Here is a 14823-nt window from a genome sequence, read left to right on the forward strand (position 1 = left end):
TTCGATGTCCTGTACGCGGCTAGGCCACCCAAAAAGTTCCACACATGTGGTATCCTTGTACTCAGGAGGAGCAGCAGAATGTATTTTGGGGTGTAATTTCACATATGCCTATGGCATGTTTGAGCAATATATCATTTAGTGACAACTTTGTGAAAAAAAAATGTATTGTAATTTTCCCGAAACTTGTGGCAAAATATAAAATATTCCATGGACTCAACATGCCTATACTTTCCAAAAAGGGTCATTTGGGTGGGTTTGACCTGTCTTGATATTTTCTGCACAACATTAGAAGCTTATGCCACACATCACCCACTCTCCTAACCCCTTGAAGACAAAGCCCTTTCTGACACTTTTTGTTTAAATGAAAAAATACTTTTCTTTTGCTAGAAATTTACTTTGAACCCCAAACATTATATATATTTTTTTAAAGCAAAGGCCCTACAGAGTAAAATGGTGGGTTTCAATTTTATTTTTTACACAGCATTTGCACAGCAATTTTTCAAATGCATTTTATTTATTTCATGCCTGTGCGCTGAATGAAAAAAGAGATTGATTGGTGGGTTTGCCCACCATTAGAATACCGCCCTGCATCCACCTACTTCTAATGATAAACAATTCAGTGCTGCAGCTGAATTGCGTACCTGAAAAGCAAACAATGGTAACAATAAAACATTATCTAATTAAAACAACAAAAAAAGAGTTAAAAAATATATGCCAAGGCATGGAGGCAATCCGCCCCTAATGTTAGGGGCAAATCGCCCCCAACCCCTGCCCCATGCTTCGGCATATATGCTCTGTTTTTTTAGCTGTAGTGGTGAAATCACCTCCTACAGCGCTGGAGTTGCTGATTTGTGTATCGTGAGAGCAAACACTTTTGCTGTCAAGATAAAAAATCAGTGCTGCAGCTGAATGGCGTACCTGAAAATAAAATAATGGTTTACAATAAAACACAGTAAACAGTAAAATATAAAAGAATTACATACCTGAAACGCAAACATGATAAAAGTGCTGTACCCTACGCAAATACTCCAATAGTGCGTGGTAGCGTTCAAAACATTCACCGATGCAGAGACCAGGTTGGTCAGGACAGGAGGGACAACAATAGCGGGTATCACGCCTAAATCCAAGGTTGATACAGACATGACATCTTCTTTTGGGTGTTCGATTGGCAGGGGTACCATGGAGATCATACGGAAAATGCCTCCCATGCAGCTGGCTCACAACATTGGGAAGTTGGGCCAGAGCACAGTCTAGAAACAGAAGGGCTGTGATAATCTCTTCCTGGAACTTAAGGAAGGATCCAGTTCATCCTGAAGCTTTGTATAGCACATAAGTGTTCAGCAGAGCCAATTGGAATAAGTATACAGACACTTTTTTGTACCAGCATCTGGCCTTACGGACAATTAAGTACAGTGCCAGCAACTGGTCGTTGAAGTCCACCCCTCCCATATTAAGGTTGTATTCGTCGACACGGAGGGGTTTCTCCACAACACCGTTTGAATTTGGACCGCCATGTTTGCGTGAAGGGAGGACAGAATAAAAACATTCTTATTATCACTCCACTTCACAGCGAGAAAATTATTACATCTCAAGCAGGCTCTCTCCCCCAGCCTAATATGGGAATCTAAAAGCCGCTGGGGTGAGCCCCAATGATTAAATCGCACGGTGCCACGTGCGCCAATTCCATGATCAAACAAGTGACTAAAAAGTGGCACACTTGTGTAATAATTGTCCACATACAAGTGGTACCCTTTTCCAAATAAAGGTGACACCAAGTCCCACACAATCTTACCAGTGCTTCCTATGTAGTCTGGGCAGTTCTCCGGCTCAACGTAACTTTCTTCCCTTGTAAACCATAAAACTGTATGTATAGCCTGTTGCCCTGTCACAGAGCTTATACATCTTGACCCTATATCTGGCACGTTTGCTGGGAAGATACTGTTTGAATGGCAAGCGGCCAGAAAACTTAATCAGTGACTCATCAATGCAGGCCACTTGATCGGGAGTAAACAAGGCTGCAAACTGTTGGTTGAAGTGGTTTACGAGGGGCTGAATTTTGTAGAGCCGGTCGTATTCAGGGTCACCCTGAGGACGACAGACTCCATTGCCACTGAAATGCATGAACTGCAATATCTGCTCGTATCATGTCATGCTCATGCAAGCAGAGAACAGGGGCATATGGTAAATTGGGTCAGTGGACCAATATGACCACAACTCACTTTTTTTAACTATGCCCATGAGGAGAGATAGGCCCAGGAAGGTCTTCAATGCGGAGACCACAATAGGTCTCCAATCTGGGGATTAGCTGCGATGAATTGACCAGCATACAAATTGCTTTGGTCCACAATAGATCTATAGAGATATTCCATGAAAAACTCTGAATCAAAATCAAGTGACGTAAAATCAACCTCCTGAATTCTGGGTTGGCCAGTGAATGGGGGAAGTACGGGTGCTGCAGAAGTGGTGGACTCCCAATTCAGATTGACAAATTCAGCAGGAAGGGCGTTATGGGCTCTTGGTGAAAGCGGGACATTAGTTGTGCTAGCCACCTCACCAGCTTGAACTGCACTTATGGGACTCGCCACGTCACCACGTGATACTGCAGTACTGGTTTTATTTCAACCATGATGTACTAGGCCGCTGGTGCTTGCCAGTTCACCAGAATGATGAGCAGCACTAGTACTGGCTCTCTCTCCATAGGAGAGCCCTGAAGTTCTTGCACCTCAACAACAGCAGAAGAACGGGATCAGGTACACTTGACCTTGGCAGGGACCACAACTCCATCATCAGAGCTATCAGCCAGGGTGCCGCTGCTGTCTACAGGATCATATTCTGAGCCTGAATCTGACAGATGGGTCACTTCCTCTTCACTCTCATCTATCATGCTCAGAAACATGTAGGCCCCTTCACTTGTGTTCCTTCGATTGGACATTGTGGCCTTTATATTTACTGGTACACTATATGAGACTCAGGCCGCGTACACACGGGCGGATTGTATGGCCTACTTAGTCCGTCATACAATCTGACGGACAGTCCGTCATACTTTCGAATGAACGGACTTGACCACACACGGATGCACAAACAGTCCGTCGAAAGCTTGCGCGATGACATGTACAGCACATACGACGGGACTAGAAATAGGAAGTCCAATACACAGCAATGCACCCTTCCGCCGTGTAAATCCTTTCTGAGCATGCGCCATTCTTAGTCCGTCGAACTAGCCTACTCACGATTGTCCGCTGAAACCAAAGTATGATGGACAGAATTACGGAAATTCCAAAATACTTAGTACGCCAGACTGCACGCTGAAAAAGTCCGCTGAAGCCCACACACGAGCGGACTGTCCGCTGAAATGTGTTTCGGCGGACTAAGTAGGCCATACAGTCCGCCCGTGTGTATGCGGCCAAACAGGAAAAAAGAGCACCTGACTGCAAGCAACTGCTTCAAACGCTACCAAAAAAACTGTTAGCATTCGCAGGGATCAGGCCTGATTCTGCGAAAGCTGCACTTACGTGTTTAGTGTTTTGTAACAGTGACAGTGATCGACTGATACTGCACTTGGGTGGGCTGGGCTGGGCTGAGCTGGGCTGGGTGAAGAGGCTAAATGCAGGCACTAGCAGGTATCTGGGCTAATCCCGCTAACACTGCATTTTTACTACTGGGGGCACTAGTATAGATCTGATCAAATCAGATACTGATCTGTTCAGACACTATACTCCTAAGGGAGGTGTATGGTGCATGCATGGATGATAGTGCTACTGGCACTAATCTGACGCTGCCTGGGGTGACGCAGACCCTGGGGATCAGGGGGTTATACCTTTATTTAGGTGTAGCACTGACTCCTGAAGGAGCTGCTGGAATTGATTCAGGCCTGCACTCTGCTAATGAACCCTCCTTGAATTGACTCAGTCCCCTTGACACAGCTGTGGTGCAACACAATACAGTACAATATAATGTAACGCAATTTACCTGTATTGTAACCTCAGGGTTCGCTGGCTCCACCTGCTGGGAGAAAACAACACTCCACACAACTGAATATTTAACCAAATATATGTTACTGTGAATATATTTCAAAAGGTGATTACAGTAATTGTGCTGTCACCCCAACATAGGACGACAGTACAATGAATATCAACATAAACATTGCAAACAATAGATATATATTTATACCTGGGAGCATCCCCTACTTTTAACGCTATGCGTGAGATCTCACTTAAAGTACTTAGTCTTTGATCTTCTTGTCTTTGCTAGCTAAAGTAACTCTTTGTAATCCAAAGATTAAAGTAAGTTAAGTTGAGGTAAAGGTGCTCCTGGTGTGATTTCAGTAACTATATTACAAGGCTCAGAAGGTCAGAGTATATAGGACCTGCTCAGTGTCAGTTACTCGGCTCCTCCTTCGTGGAACTATAAATCCCAGTGAGACCTGCGTATGAGTCTATCTGCGTGTGAAAGTTAACAAACTGTGGGTTGTGACCCGCTCACCAACTGGATCGGAACTCCGTATAGTAGCTTTGGGTTTGGAGACTTTAGCTTACTCCCCCTGTCAACTGGCTCCATCACTCCTTTCCGCTATGATGGGTCAACCCGATCCTCCGATGCTCAAATGAGTGTCTCTGGATTTCTCCAATGTGGTCACTGTGTCTCCTGCACCGGTAGGTCACTCCCACAAGCTGTAGACGTTGCGCTTTGTGATGGCTGTAGGCCCCTTCTCATGGGAGGCCCCCCGCACAGATCCTCACAGGCTGGCCACGCTATCCCAAGAGACCTAAAATGGCCGCTCGGGTTCCTTTTATGTCCTACCCAGCATGCACTGCCAGAGAGAATTCCATGGGTAGGTCATCAAGCCTCCTGGGTAAAAGGGTCAACCTTCTAAACAAAACAACAGTCACTTCCTGTATACAGTGGTGTGAAAAAGTGTTTGCCCCCTTCCTCATTTCCTGTTCCTTTGCATGTTTGTCACACTTAAGTGTTTCGGAACATCAAACCAATTTAAACAATAGTCAAGGACAACACAAGTAAACACAAAATGCAATTCGTAAATGAAGGTGTTTATTATTAAAGGTGAAAAAAAATCCAAACCATCATGGCCCTGTGTGAAAAAGTGATTGCCCCCCTTGTTAAAACATACTATAACTGTGGTTGTCCACACCTGAGTTCAATTTCTCTAGCCACACCCAGGCCTGATTATTGCCACACCTGTTCACAATCAAGGCATCACTTAAATAGGAGCTGCTTGACACAGTAAGGTCCACCAGAAGATCCTTAAAAGCTACACATCATGCCGAGACCCAAAGAAATTCAGGAACAATTGAGAAAGAAAGTAGATTGAGATCTATCAGTCTGGAAAGGGTTATAAAGCCATTTCCAAAGCTTTGGGAATCCAGCGAACCACAGTGAGAGCCATTATCCACAAATGGTGAAGACATGGAACAGTGGTGAACCTTCCCAGGAGTGGCCGGCCGCCCAAAATTACCCCAAGAGCGCAGCGACGACTCATCCAAGAGGTCACAAAAGACCCCACAACAACGTCCAAGGAACTGCAGGCCTCACTTGCCTCAGTTAAGGTCAGCGTTCATGCCTCCACCATCAGGAAAAGACTGGGCAAAAATGGCCTGCATGGCAGAGTTCCAAGGAGAAAACCACTGCTGAGCAAAAAGAACATCAAAGCTCGTCTCAATTTCTCCACAACACATCTTGATGATCCCCAAGACTTTTGGGACAACATTCTGTGGACCGCTGAGACAAAAGTGGAACTCTTTGGAAGGTGTGTGTCCAAGTATATCTGGTGTAGAAGGAACACTGCATTTCATAAAAAGAACATTATACCAACAGTAAAATATGGTGGTGGTAGTGTGATGGTCTGGGGCTGTTTTGCTGCTTCAGGACCTGGAAGACTTGCCGTGATAAAAGGAACTATGAATTCTGCTGTCTACCAAGAGATCCTGAAGGAGAATGTCCGACCATCTGTTCGTGTACTCAAGCTGAAACGAACTTGGGTTCTGCAGCAGGACAATGATCCTAAACACACCAGCAAGTCCACCACCGAATGGCTGAAGAAAAACAAAATGAAGACTTTGGAGTGGCTTAGCCAAAGTCCTGACCTGAATCCTATTGAGATGTTGTGGTATGACCTTAAAAAGGCCGTTCATGCTCGAAAACCCTCTAATGTAACTGAATTAGGACAATTCTGCAAAGATGAGTGGGCCAAAATTCCTCCAGGACGCTGTAAAAGCCTCATTGCACGTTATCGCAAACGCTTGGTTGCAGTTGTTGCTGCTAAGGGTGGCCCAACCAGTTATTAGTTTTAGGGGGCAATCACTTTTTCACACAGGGCCATGATGGCTTGGATTTTTTTTCACCTTTAATAATAAACACCTTCATTTACAAATTGCATTTTGTGTTTACTTGTGTTGTCCTTGACTATTGTTTAAATTGGTTTGATGTTCCGAAACACTTAAGTGTGACAAACATGCAAAGGAACAGGAAATGAGGAAGGGGGCAAACACTTTTTCACACCACTGTATATCTTGTGCTGTCTTCAAAGCAATAAAAATCAAAGTTCAGTATCCGTATTTGGCCGCTAGATGGCGCCGAATACTAAACCAAAGAAACGTCCACAGACTTGCGATTAGCATGGAAACACACATTAGTAGGCAAAAATATGTCAGCGATACATAGGTAATATACAGTAGACATGTGCGATTCGTTTCATACGAATCTCAAATTTGTACGAATTTCCCAAAATTCGTACGTTCGGAAGGATCTGAAATATGAATTGCCATGCGTCCGAATTCTGTACGCAATACAAACTTTTGTTTACGAATTTCGGATTTTCGATCAGTTGTCGTCTCATCGACGACTCAGTCATTATGCTTATTATGAGGGGCTCCCACCATCCCTGTGCTATGCTGACTTCCTCCTGGGGCTGTACCTCTGCTGTGCTCATTATGAGGGGCTCCCACCATCCCTGTGCTATGCTGACTTCCTCCTGGGGCTGCTTATTATGAGGGGCTCCCACCATCCCTGTGCTATGCTGACTTCCTCCCTGCCTAAAGGTCTCTCTATGCCAATGTTATGATCATAGGCCATGGCATGGAGAGCCTTCTGTTGCTCAAGGATGCGTTCCAGCATTGCTAGGGTTGAATTCCACCTAGTCCCCACATCCTGTTTTAGGCAGTGTTCTGGAAGACCTGCCTTCCTCTGTTCCACCCTGAGGAGGTGGGTGTCCCTCACACTCCGATGGAAGTGGCCAGCCATCTTCCGACAAGAGTCCACCACTTTGGACAGCCTTTAATCGCCGCCAGAAATGGTCTCCACCAACCGAAAACTGTCAGTTACCACCTGGTGGAGAAGGTGGGCTGAGCAGCGCACACCCACAAAGCTGCCATCCCTTACAGCCTTGACCATGTTGCTTCCTCCATCAGTGACAACATAGCCAATCCGGTAGTTGCTGTCTGCCTGTCCAAACCACTGCAACAACATTTTCTGCAGGGCTTGCAGGATGTTTCGCGATGTGTGCTTTTCATCAAGCACCTCAGCGTGCAGGAGGAAGGAACGGTACCCATGTTTGTCAACTGCTGACAAGGATCCAGATGTTTGAACTACATCATGGGACACCTTGGCCTGCCACCAATGTGCCGTCAGGGACAGGAAGGCATGCTGGGCACTACACGCACTCCACGGGTCAGTGGTCAGGTGCACTGCCTGTCCACCTGCCCTTCCAATCTCCTCCTTGAGCACACCGACACAAGACCTGTATAAAGCTGGTACCACAGTTTGGCTGAAGGTCTTACGTGATGGAACACGGTACTGTGGTGCAACAGCCTGCATGTATTGCTTGAAGGGCTCACCTTCCACCATGTTGAAAGGTGCTCCTCCAACTGCAATGAGCTGGCCAATCAGGCGTGTTATTTTATGCACCTGCGCCCGAGACATACCCTTACTCTGAAAGCCACCAAAATCTTCCAGGGTGGCCTGGCTGGTATGGATTGGATGTGGGATGGTAACAGCATTCTTTTCTGCCTTATACTGGCTGGTGGTGCTGGCACTCATGGTGGCTGTGGCAGTGCCACTATTGGTTCCCCTTTTGGTGTTTGAAGGAGTGGCCATAATACTTTTCTCCCCTAACAGCACTGCATGGTGGTGCACACGCATGTGCTGGTTCATGCCGCTATTACTGAGATGCCCTATGTCTCGGCCCCCGGCTGACCACCCTGCCACAGTGATTGCATTTGGCCTTCTGACCAACACCAATTCTTTTAAAATGCTGCCAAATGCTGGAACGGCAGCCACCACCTCGGACACTGCCTGATAGAATACCTTCCACTGCAGTGGTCACACTCTCTTTATGAGGTTCGGCAGGAGCGGGAGGAAGAGACCTGAACATCTCAGGTATTTTGGGTTCTGTTATGGATTGAAGCCTAATGGTTGCATTGGCCCATTCTGATGCTGGAGGCTTAGAAAGCACTTGGGCAGGGGTCTTTTCAGGAGAAAAAAGTAGTGGGGACTGAGGGGAGATACTTTCTGGGCTGTCAGTGGTGCCAACATGGGTAGAGGGCTGGAAATAAAATTTGTCCACAACAATGTCAGGAAAGCCTCCTTCCACCTCTTTCACATTGCCAAGGGAACAGTGATCATTAGAAGCAGTAAACTCTGTCTCCTTGCTGACCACTGCCAAGCTCCCTGTAGTGCTGATGGCACTGGCAGCAATGGTGATGGTGACATTATCATGAGCCTCGGCCTCCTGACATGTTTCCTGCTGCATGGCCAGGATCTCCAGCTTTGGCTGCACAAATGTATGTGCACTGGGAACTCCTTTGGCCTGCCCTCTTCCATAAAAGGTGCCAATGGGCAGCATGTTACCAACAGCAGTGGCAGAGGTGGTAGCACCACTTTTGCTATGAATTGTGCTGCTGGTTCTAGGAGGTAAATCCTGGAACAGCTGGCGACATGCACATTTCTGCTGTTTGCCAGGCTCTTTACCACCAGCAGTCTTCACTCCCAGTCGCCTCCGCATTATGAGAGGTGAGCTGAGCTCAGAGGGCGCAGAGACAAAACGTCCCACCTGCTGCTCATGTACACAGCTCATAGCTCTCCCAGCAGCACTCTTACTGCTTTTTTGGCCTTGTTTGCTGCTCATTTTTCCTTTAAAAGTTAGAAAAATGTAGACAAATAAAAATATGATTTTGATTGCAGCAAACTAACACCAAAATCACCAAATGTACAAAAAAAATATTATACAAACAGAAAATAACAAAATATTAACTAAATAAAACAAGAAATGAAAAAAAAAGATCTCTCAAAACCCACCAAAAAACGAATAAAACCAGAAACTAAACACTAAGAGATGAGATACACTTGCAAACTACAACAGATATAAACTAAAATGAACAATGAAAAACTAAGGATTGCAAAGATATTCGCTCAGATGCACAGACAAATAATCGTGTGATCTGCTCCACTACACTAACTAACCCACAAAGGGAAGTCACATGATCGGGCCTGCCCTGTAGGCCTCAGCAGCAGAAGAAAACCTCTGATTGGTCAACCAAGTCACATGTTGTTTTTTTGTAGTAACGAAATTTGGACATATTGTCATATTGAGGTATATATTTTTTCCTTTAAATTCATCGTAAAGAACGTTTGTACAAGATAACGAACCTAACGACAATTCGTATTTCATACGAATTGAAATTGAATTTCGGACACGAAATACGAAGTACGAATTAATTCTAACACGAACTGGAATGGAACGGAACGAAACAAATTTATTGACGGCGCCCATGTCTAATATACAGCGGGTACCCTGAAGCTATAAAAAATAACTTATTAACCAGCGTCACCCGTAACACTAATATGATGATCACTGGTGACAGGCGGTGATCAAAGGTTTAAACCTTTATTTGGGTTGGTTAGGGGGGTTATGGGGTACCCTAAAGCTACCTGGGCCTACCACTAACTGCCCTAATGCTGATTAGTGTCACAAATGACACCAGTACAGTGATCAGTGAAAAATCTGACAACTGCACTGGGGGATACTGTGACAGGGAGTGAAGGAGTTAACGGGGGGGGGCAAATGGGGGGTGACTGGTGTTAATGTAGTGTTGGTGCAACCTACTGTGATATGTTCTCTCTCCTCTCTCTGGAACGAAAAGGATTCCACAAGGGGAGATTACATCACTTCCCCTGCCTGTGTTTACACTTGCAGGCAGGGGAAGAATTTCTTTCACCAGAATCAATCAGCAGGTCCAGGTCATAAATCATTGGCTTGGACCTGAAGATTGATCGGTTCTGAAACTAATACAATGGCGGCCACGTACAGGTACAGGATTTCATGCAGTGGTGCCATTGTATGCGACACGGTCGGCAAGTGGTAAAGGGAACAGGAAATACATTTTTTGGAGGGTTAACAAACACTTTAATAATGCCCAGTATCACAAATTAAACATTCAAAGACACGTTATAAATATAAATAGATGATATTTCCAAAAAATCCTGGTAACGAGTGTCTTACTCATTTAGCTTTTAACAGTAAAATATCCTTAGGTTTGGTTTCTTGGAAACTGATTTGTTAAATAGATCTTGGAACTGAGCATTACATTTTTACAAACACAGACCAGATGAATATAATAGAACAATTAGCTGTCCTACAAAAAGACACAACTTCTGGCCAAATTTACAGGAAAAAATGGAAATATATTGTGCTGTTAGTTCCTTGTTCCAAAATAACTAAACTGCGTGTGGTACACGATCTTCCAAATAATATACCAAATAACTGCAAGGTGTATGTGAATTTTATGGTTCAACAAAGTGCTTAATGTAGAAAAACAGAACCTAGCATGGCCAAATAATCTAAAAGCATCACTACAATGGGGGATAAGTGACCACTGCCTCCATTTTCATAGAGGTTTCAACACTGTGCACCAGTAAATACGTTATGACTTCTGTTTTAAATGTGATTAAAATGTATAGTGCAAATTCATTGATCCAGTTGGAATTTTTTGGTCTATTGTCCAAGGCTGACACAGAGGTACCTACCCTCCTTTATAGAATTTTACATACATGCAAAACCTATGTGCAGTGGCAAAAGAATATGGGTTTCATTTGTTGAAGTTGCTAGACCCTTGCTTCAGGAGGGTCTCTAGGTCCCCCTATGACACACTTAATTGGTTGTTTTGACATAATTACTATCTGTGATTACTTTGGTGGCCTCTACATAGCAGTAATTTAACTTCATAGACACTAAATCAGACCTTCTATTAGAATGCACACAGAGTGACTCCGCGTCTCTTGTGCACCCCTTTGACACTTTTTGTACAGTCCTCAAGGCCTTGCAGAAACTCATATGTGTTTACCTATTTCGCTGATATAGAAGTGATCTCTAGTCTCATGTAATGTCTATGTCTCAAAGCATTTTACCCAGTCTCTAACAACTTTTATAGTATTTCCACACTCTCTGACCATCTCTTGCATCATACCCATAGTCTTTGACCATCTCCTGTTGTGTGTCTGTTATCTGTGACACAGAATATTATGTGTGATCCTTTGGCAGTGTCAGGGGCCGCATTTAAGGCCCTACTTATGAAGAATGTTGACCACTACTGCTCCACGTCATGTGAGATACCACGTGATGAAATAAGCCAGAGACACATGGGAAGAAGGAAGGTTCCTTAACATTTGCAATATGTGCTTGATCTAATAGCAGATCTGACTAAATATACTACACTGTGCAAACATGATCATCAGAGTAACACATCTGGAGCACAAAAAATGTAGCATAATCAGTAACCATAGCAATGTATGGTTCATCTAGGCCATGCCCCAGTTGAAGTACTTTCATACAAAACATGTCAGGTTCATAGCCTGCTCTAAACTTTGCATACCACGCTTTTTTACTTGTTCTTTGATCACTTTTTGTATGCATCAGAAGCAATGGTTGTACTTTTTTTATTTAAATACATTTTTTAATATTAAATTGATCTTCACCATATCCATATGATCTATGATGCTCCTCTGAAGTTATACATATACCAGAAACATCATCATTGAGGCTCAAATGTGTTTATGCTACTTTCAGCCTGATGTAAGCAGATGCACTCCAGTCCATTTGAAGGAGTCCGAGTTGGAGAGCGAGTTCTTGAACATCATGCATGCTTATTTGAGAATGTATAGGGACATAGGAGATATCACAACAACACTTCATGGTAAGAAGTGGATATCTCAGTATAATTACTTGAGGAAGGTGCCATCATCCATGATGAGTACAAAACTTGAAAAACTAAATGGGACTTGGGGACTTTAGAGGCACCAGTATAAACCAGAATACAATACAGTAAGCTAATTTTATAAATTTATTCAAAAAAGAAAATATACAAAAACGAGATTAAAAACCATGAACAGAGATTATATACATTCACTGGGATCTACATCAGCAATAACATCACAATGCAGCATAGTGTAATACTAGGTGTATAGTAGCTAAATATAAACCATATAGGATAAACATTCAGATATATAGTCACTAAAATGATGTGCTGATATAGCCAAAGGGCACAGTCTTGGGATGCTATATCAGCACATCATTTTAGTGAATATATATCTGAATGTTTATCCTATATGGTTTATATTTAGCTACTATACACCTAGTATTACACTATGCTGCATTGTGATGTTATTGCTGATGTAGATCCCAGTGAATGTATATAATCTCTGTTCATGGTTTTTAATCTCGTTTTTGTATATTTTGTATATTTTGTATATTTTCTTTGTTCACCAGAGCTCCTGATGGTGTGTGTTAGCACCAGCTTACAGTCCTTAGGATCACCTCACCAGGAGGTGAGCAAGCCGGGATCCAGTAGTGGATTAATAGTCGTAAACAAGCAAAAGGTCAGTAATGAGTAGTTGCATACTTCCTAAAGCTCAACTCTGGACATTTATTTATTTAACCACCTCAATACAGTGCAGTTACACCCCCTTCCTGACCAGACCAATTTTCAGCTTTCAGCGCTCTCACAGTTTGAATGACAATTACTCAGTCATCCAACACTGTATCCATATGAAACTTGCGTCCTTTTTTCCACACAAATAGAGCTTTCTTTTAGTGGTATTTAATCACTAGTGGGTTTTTTATTTTTTGTGCTATAAATAAAATAAAACGTAAATTTTGTGAAAAAAATGCCTTTTTCTTGGTTTTTGTCATAAATTTTTGCTAATTAGTAATTTTTCTTCATAAATTTTGGCTAAAATTTATACTGCTACATATCTTTGGTAAAAATAACCCACATTAGTATATATTATTTGGTCTTTGTGAAAGTTATAGAGTCTACAAACTATGGTGCCAATCACTGAAAATTGATCACTTCTGATGAGACCTTCAGTACATCAGGTGTATCTCATTTCTTGAGACACTAACAAGTCAGGAAAGTACAAATACCCCCCAAATGACCCCTTTTTACAAAGTAGACATTCCAAGGTATTAAGTAAGTAGCATGGTGAGTTTTTTTAAGTTGTCATTTTTTCCCACAATTCTTTGCAAAATGAAGATTTTTTATTTTTTTTTATTTTTTTTTACTAAATTGTCATATTATCAGGTTATTTCTCACACACAGCATATGCATACAACAAATTACACCCCAAAATGCATTCTGCTACTTATCCCGAGTACGGCGATACCACATGTGTGAGACTTTTACACAGCCTGGCCACATACAGAGCACCAACATTGATGTAGTACCTTCAGACGTTCTACGAGCAAAAATGACGCATCTCATTTCTCAACCACCTATTACACTTTTGAAGTCCCTGGAGTACCAGGACAATGGAATTTCCCATAAAATGACCCCATTTTGGAAAGCAGACACCCCAACGTATAATCTGTGAGGCATAATGAGTCTTTTGAATGGTTAATTTTTTTCCAGAAGTTTTTGGAATATGTGGAAAAAAATTAAAACACATTTTTTTTACACAAAATTGACAATTTATAAGATATTTCTAACACATAGCATGTATATAGCAAAAATTACACCCCAAAATACATTCTGCTACTCTTCCCGAGTACGGTGATACCACGTGTGTGAGACTTTTACACAGCCTGGCCACATACAGAGCACTAACATTGATGTAGTACCTTCAGACGTTCTACGAGCAAAAATTACGCATCTCGTTTCTCAACCACCTATTACACTTTTGAAGGCCCTGGAGTACCAGGACAATGGAATTTCCCATAAAATGACCCCATTTTGGAAAGCAAACACCCCAACGTATAATCTGTGAGGCATAATGAGTCTTTTGAACGGTTCATTTTTTTCCAGAAGTTTTTGGAATATGTGGAAAAAAATTAAAACGCATTTTTTTTTACACAAAATTTTCAATTTATAAGATATTTCTAACACATAGCATGTATATAGCAAAAATGACACCCCAAAATACATTCTGCTACTCCTCCCGAGTATGGCGATACCACATGTGTAGGACTTTTACACAGCCTGGCCACATAGAGAGGCCGAACATTGAAGTAGTACGTTCAGGCGTTCTAGGAGCATAAATGACACATCTCATTTCATTCCTACCCATCACACTTTTGAAGGTCCTGGACCACCAGGACAGTAAAATTACCCACAAAATGACCCCATTTTGGAAAGCAAACACCCCAACGTATATTCTATGAGACATGGGCTGCAAATAGGTACTCGGGTACTCTGATGGGCTGGAGATAGGTACCCGGGTACTCTGATGGTCTGGTGACAGGTACTCGGGTACTCTGATGGCCTGGTGACAGGTACTCGGGTACTCTGATGGCCTGGTGACAGGTACTCTGGTACTCTG

This window comes from Lithobates pipiens, unplaced genomic scaffold (genome assembly GCF_037356315.1).
Source record: "Lithobates pipiens isolate NorthernLeopardFrog02 unplaced genomic scaffold, aLitPip1_a1.2 Scaffold_16, whole genome shotgun sequence".
Taxonomy (NCBI): Eukaryota; Metazoa; Chordata; class Amphibia; order Anura; family Ranidae; genus Lithobates; species Lithobates pipiens.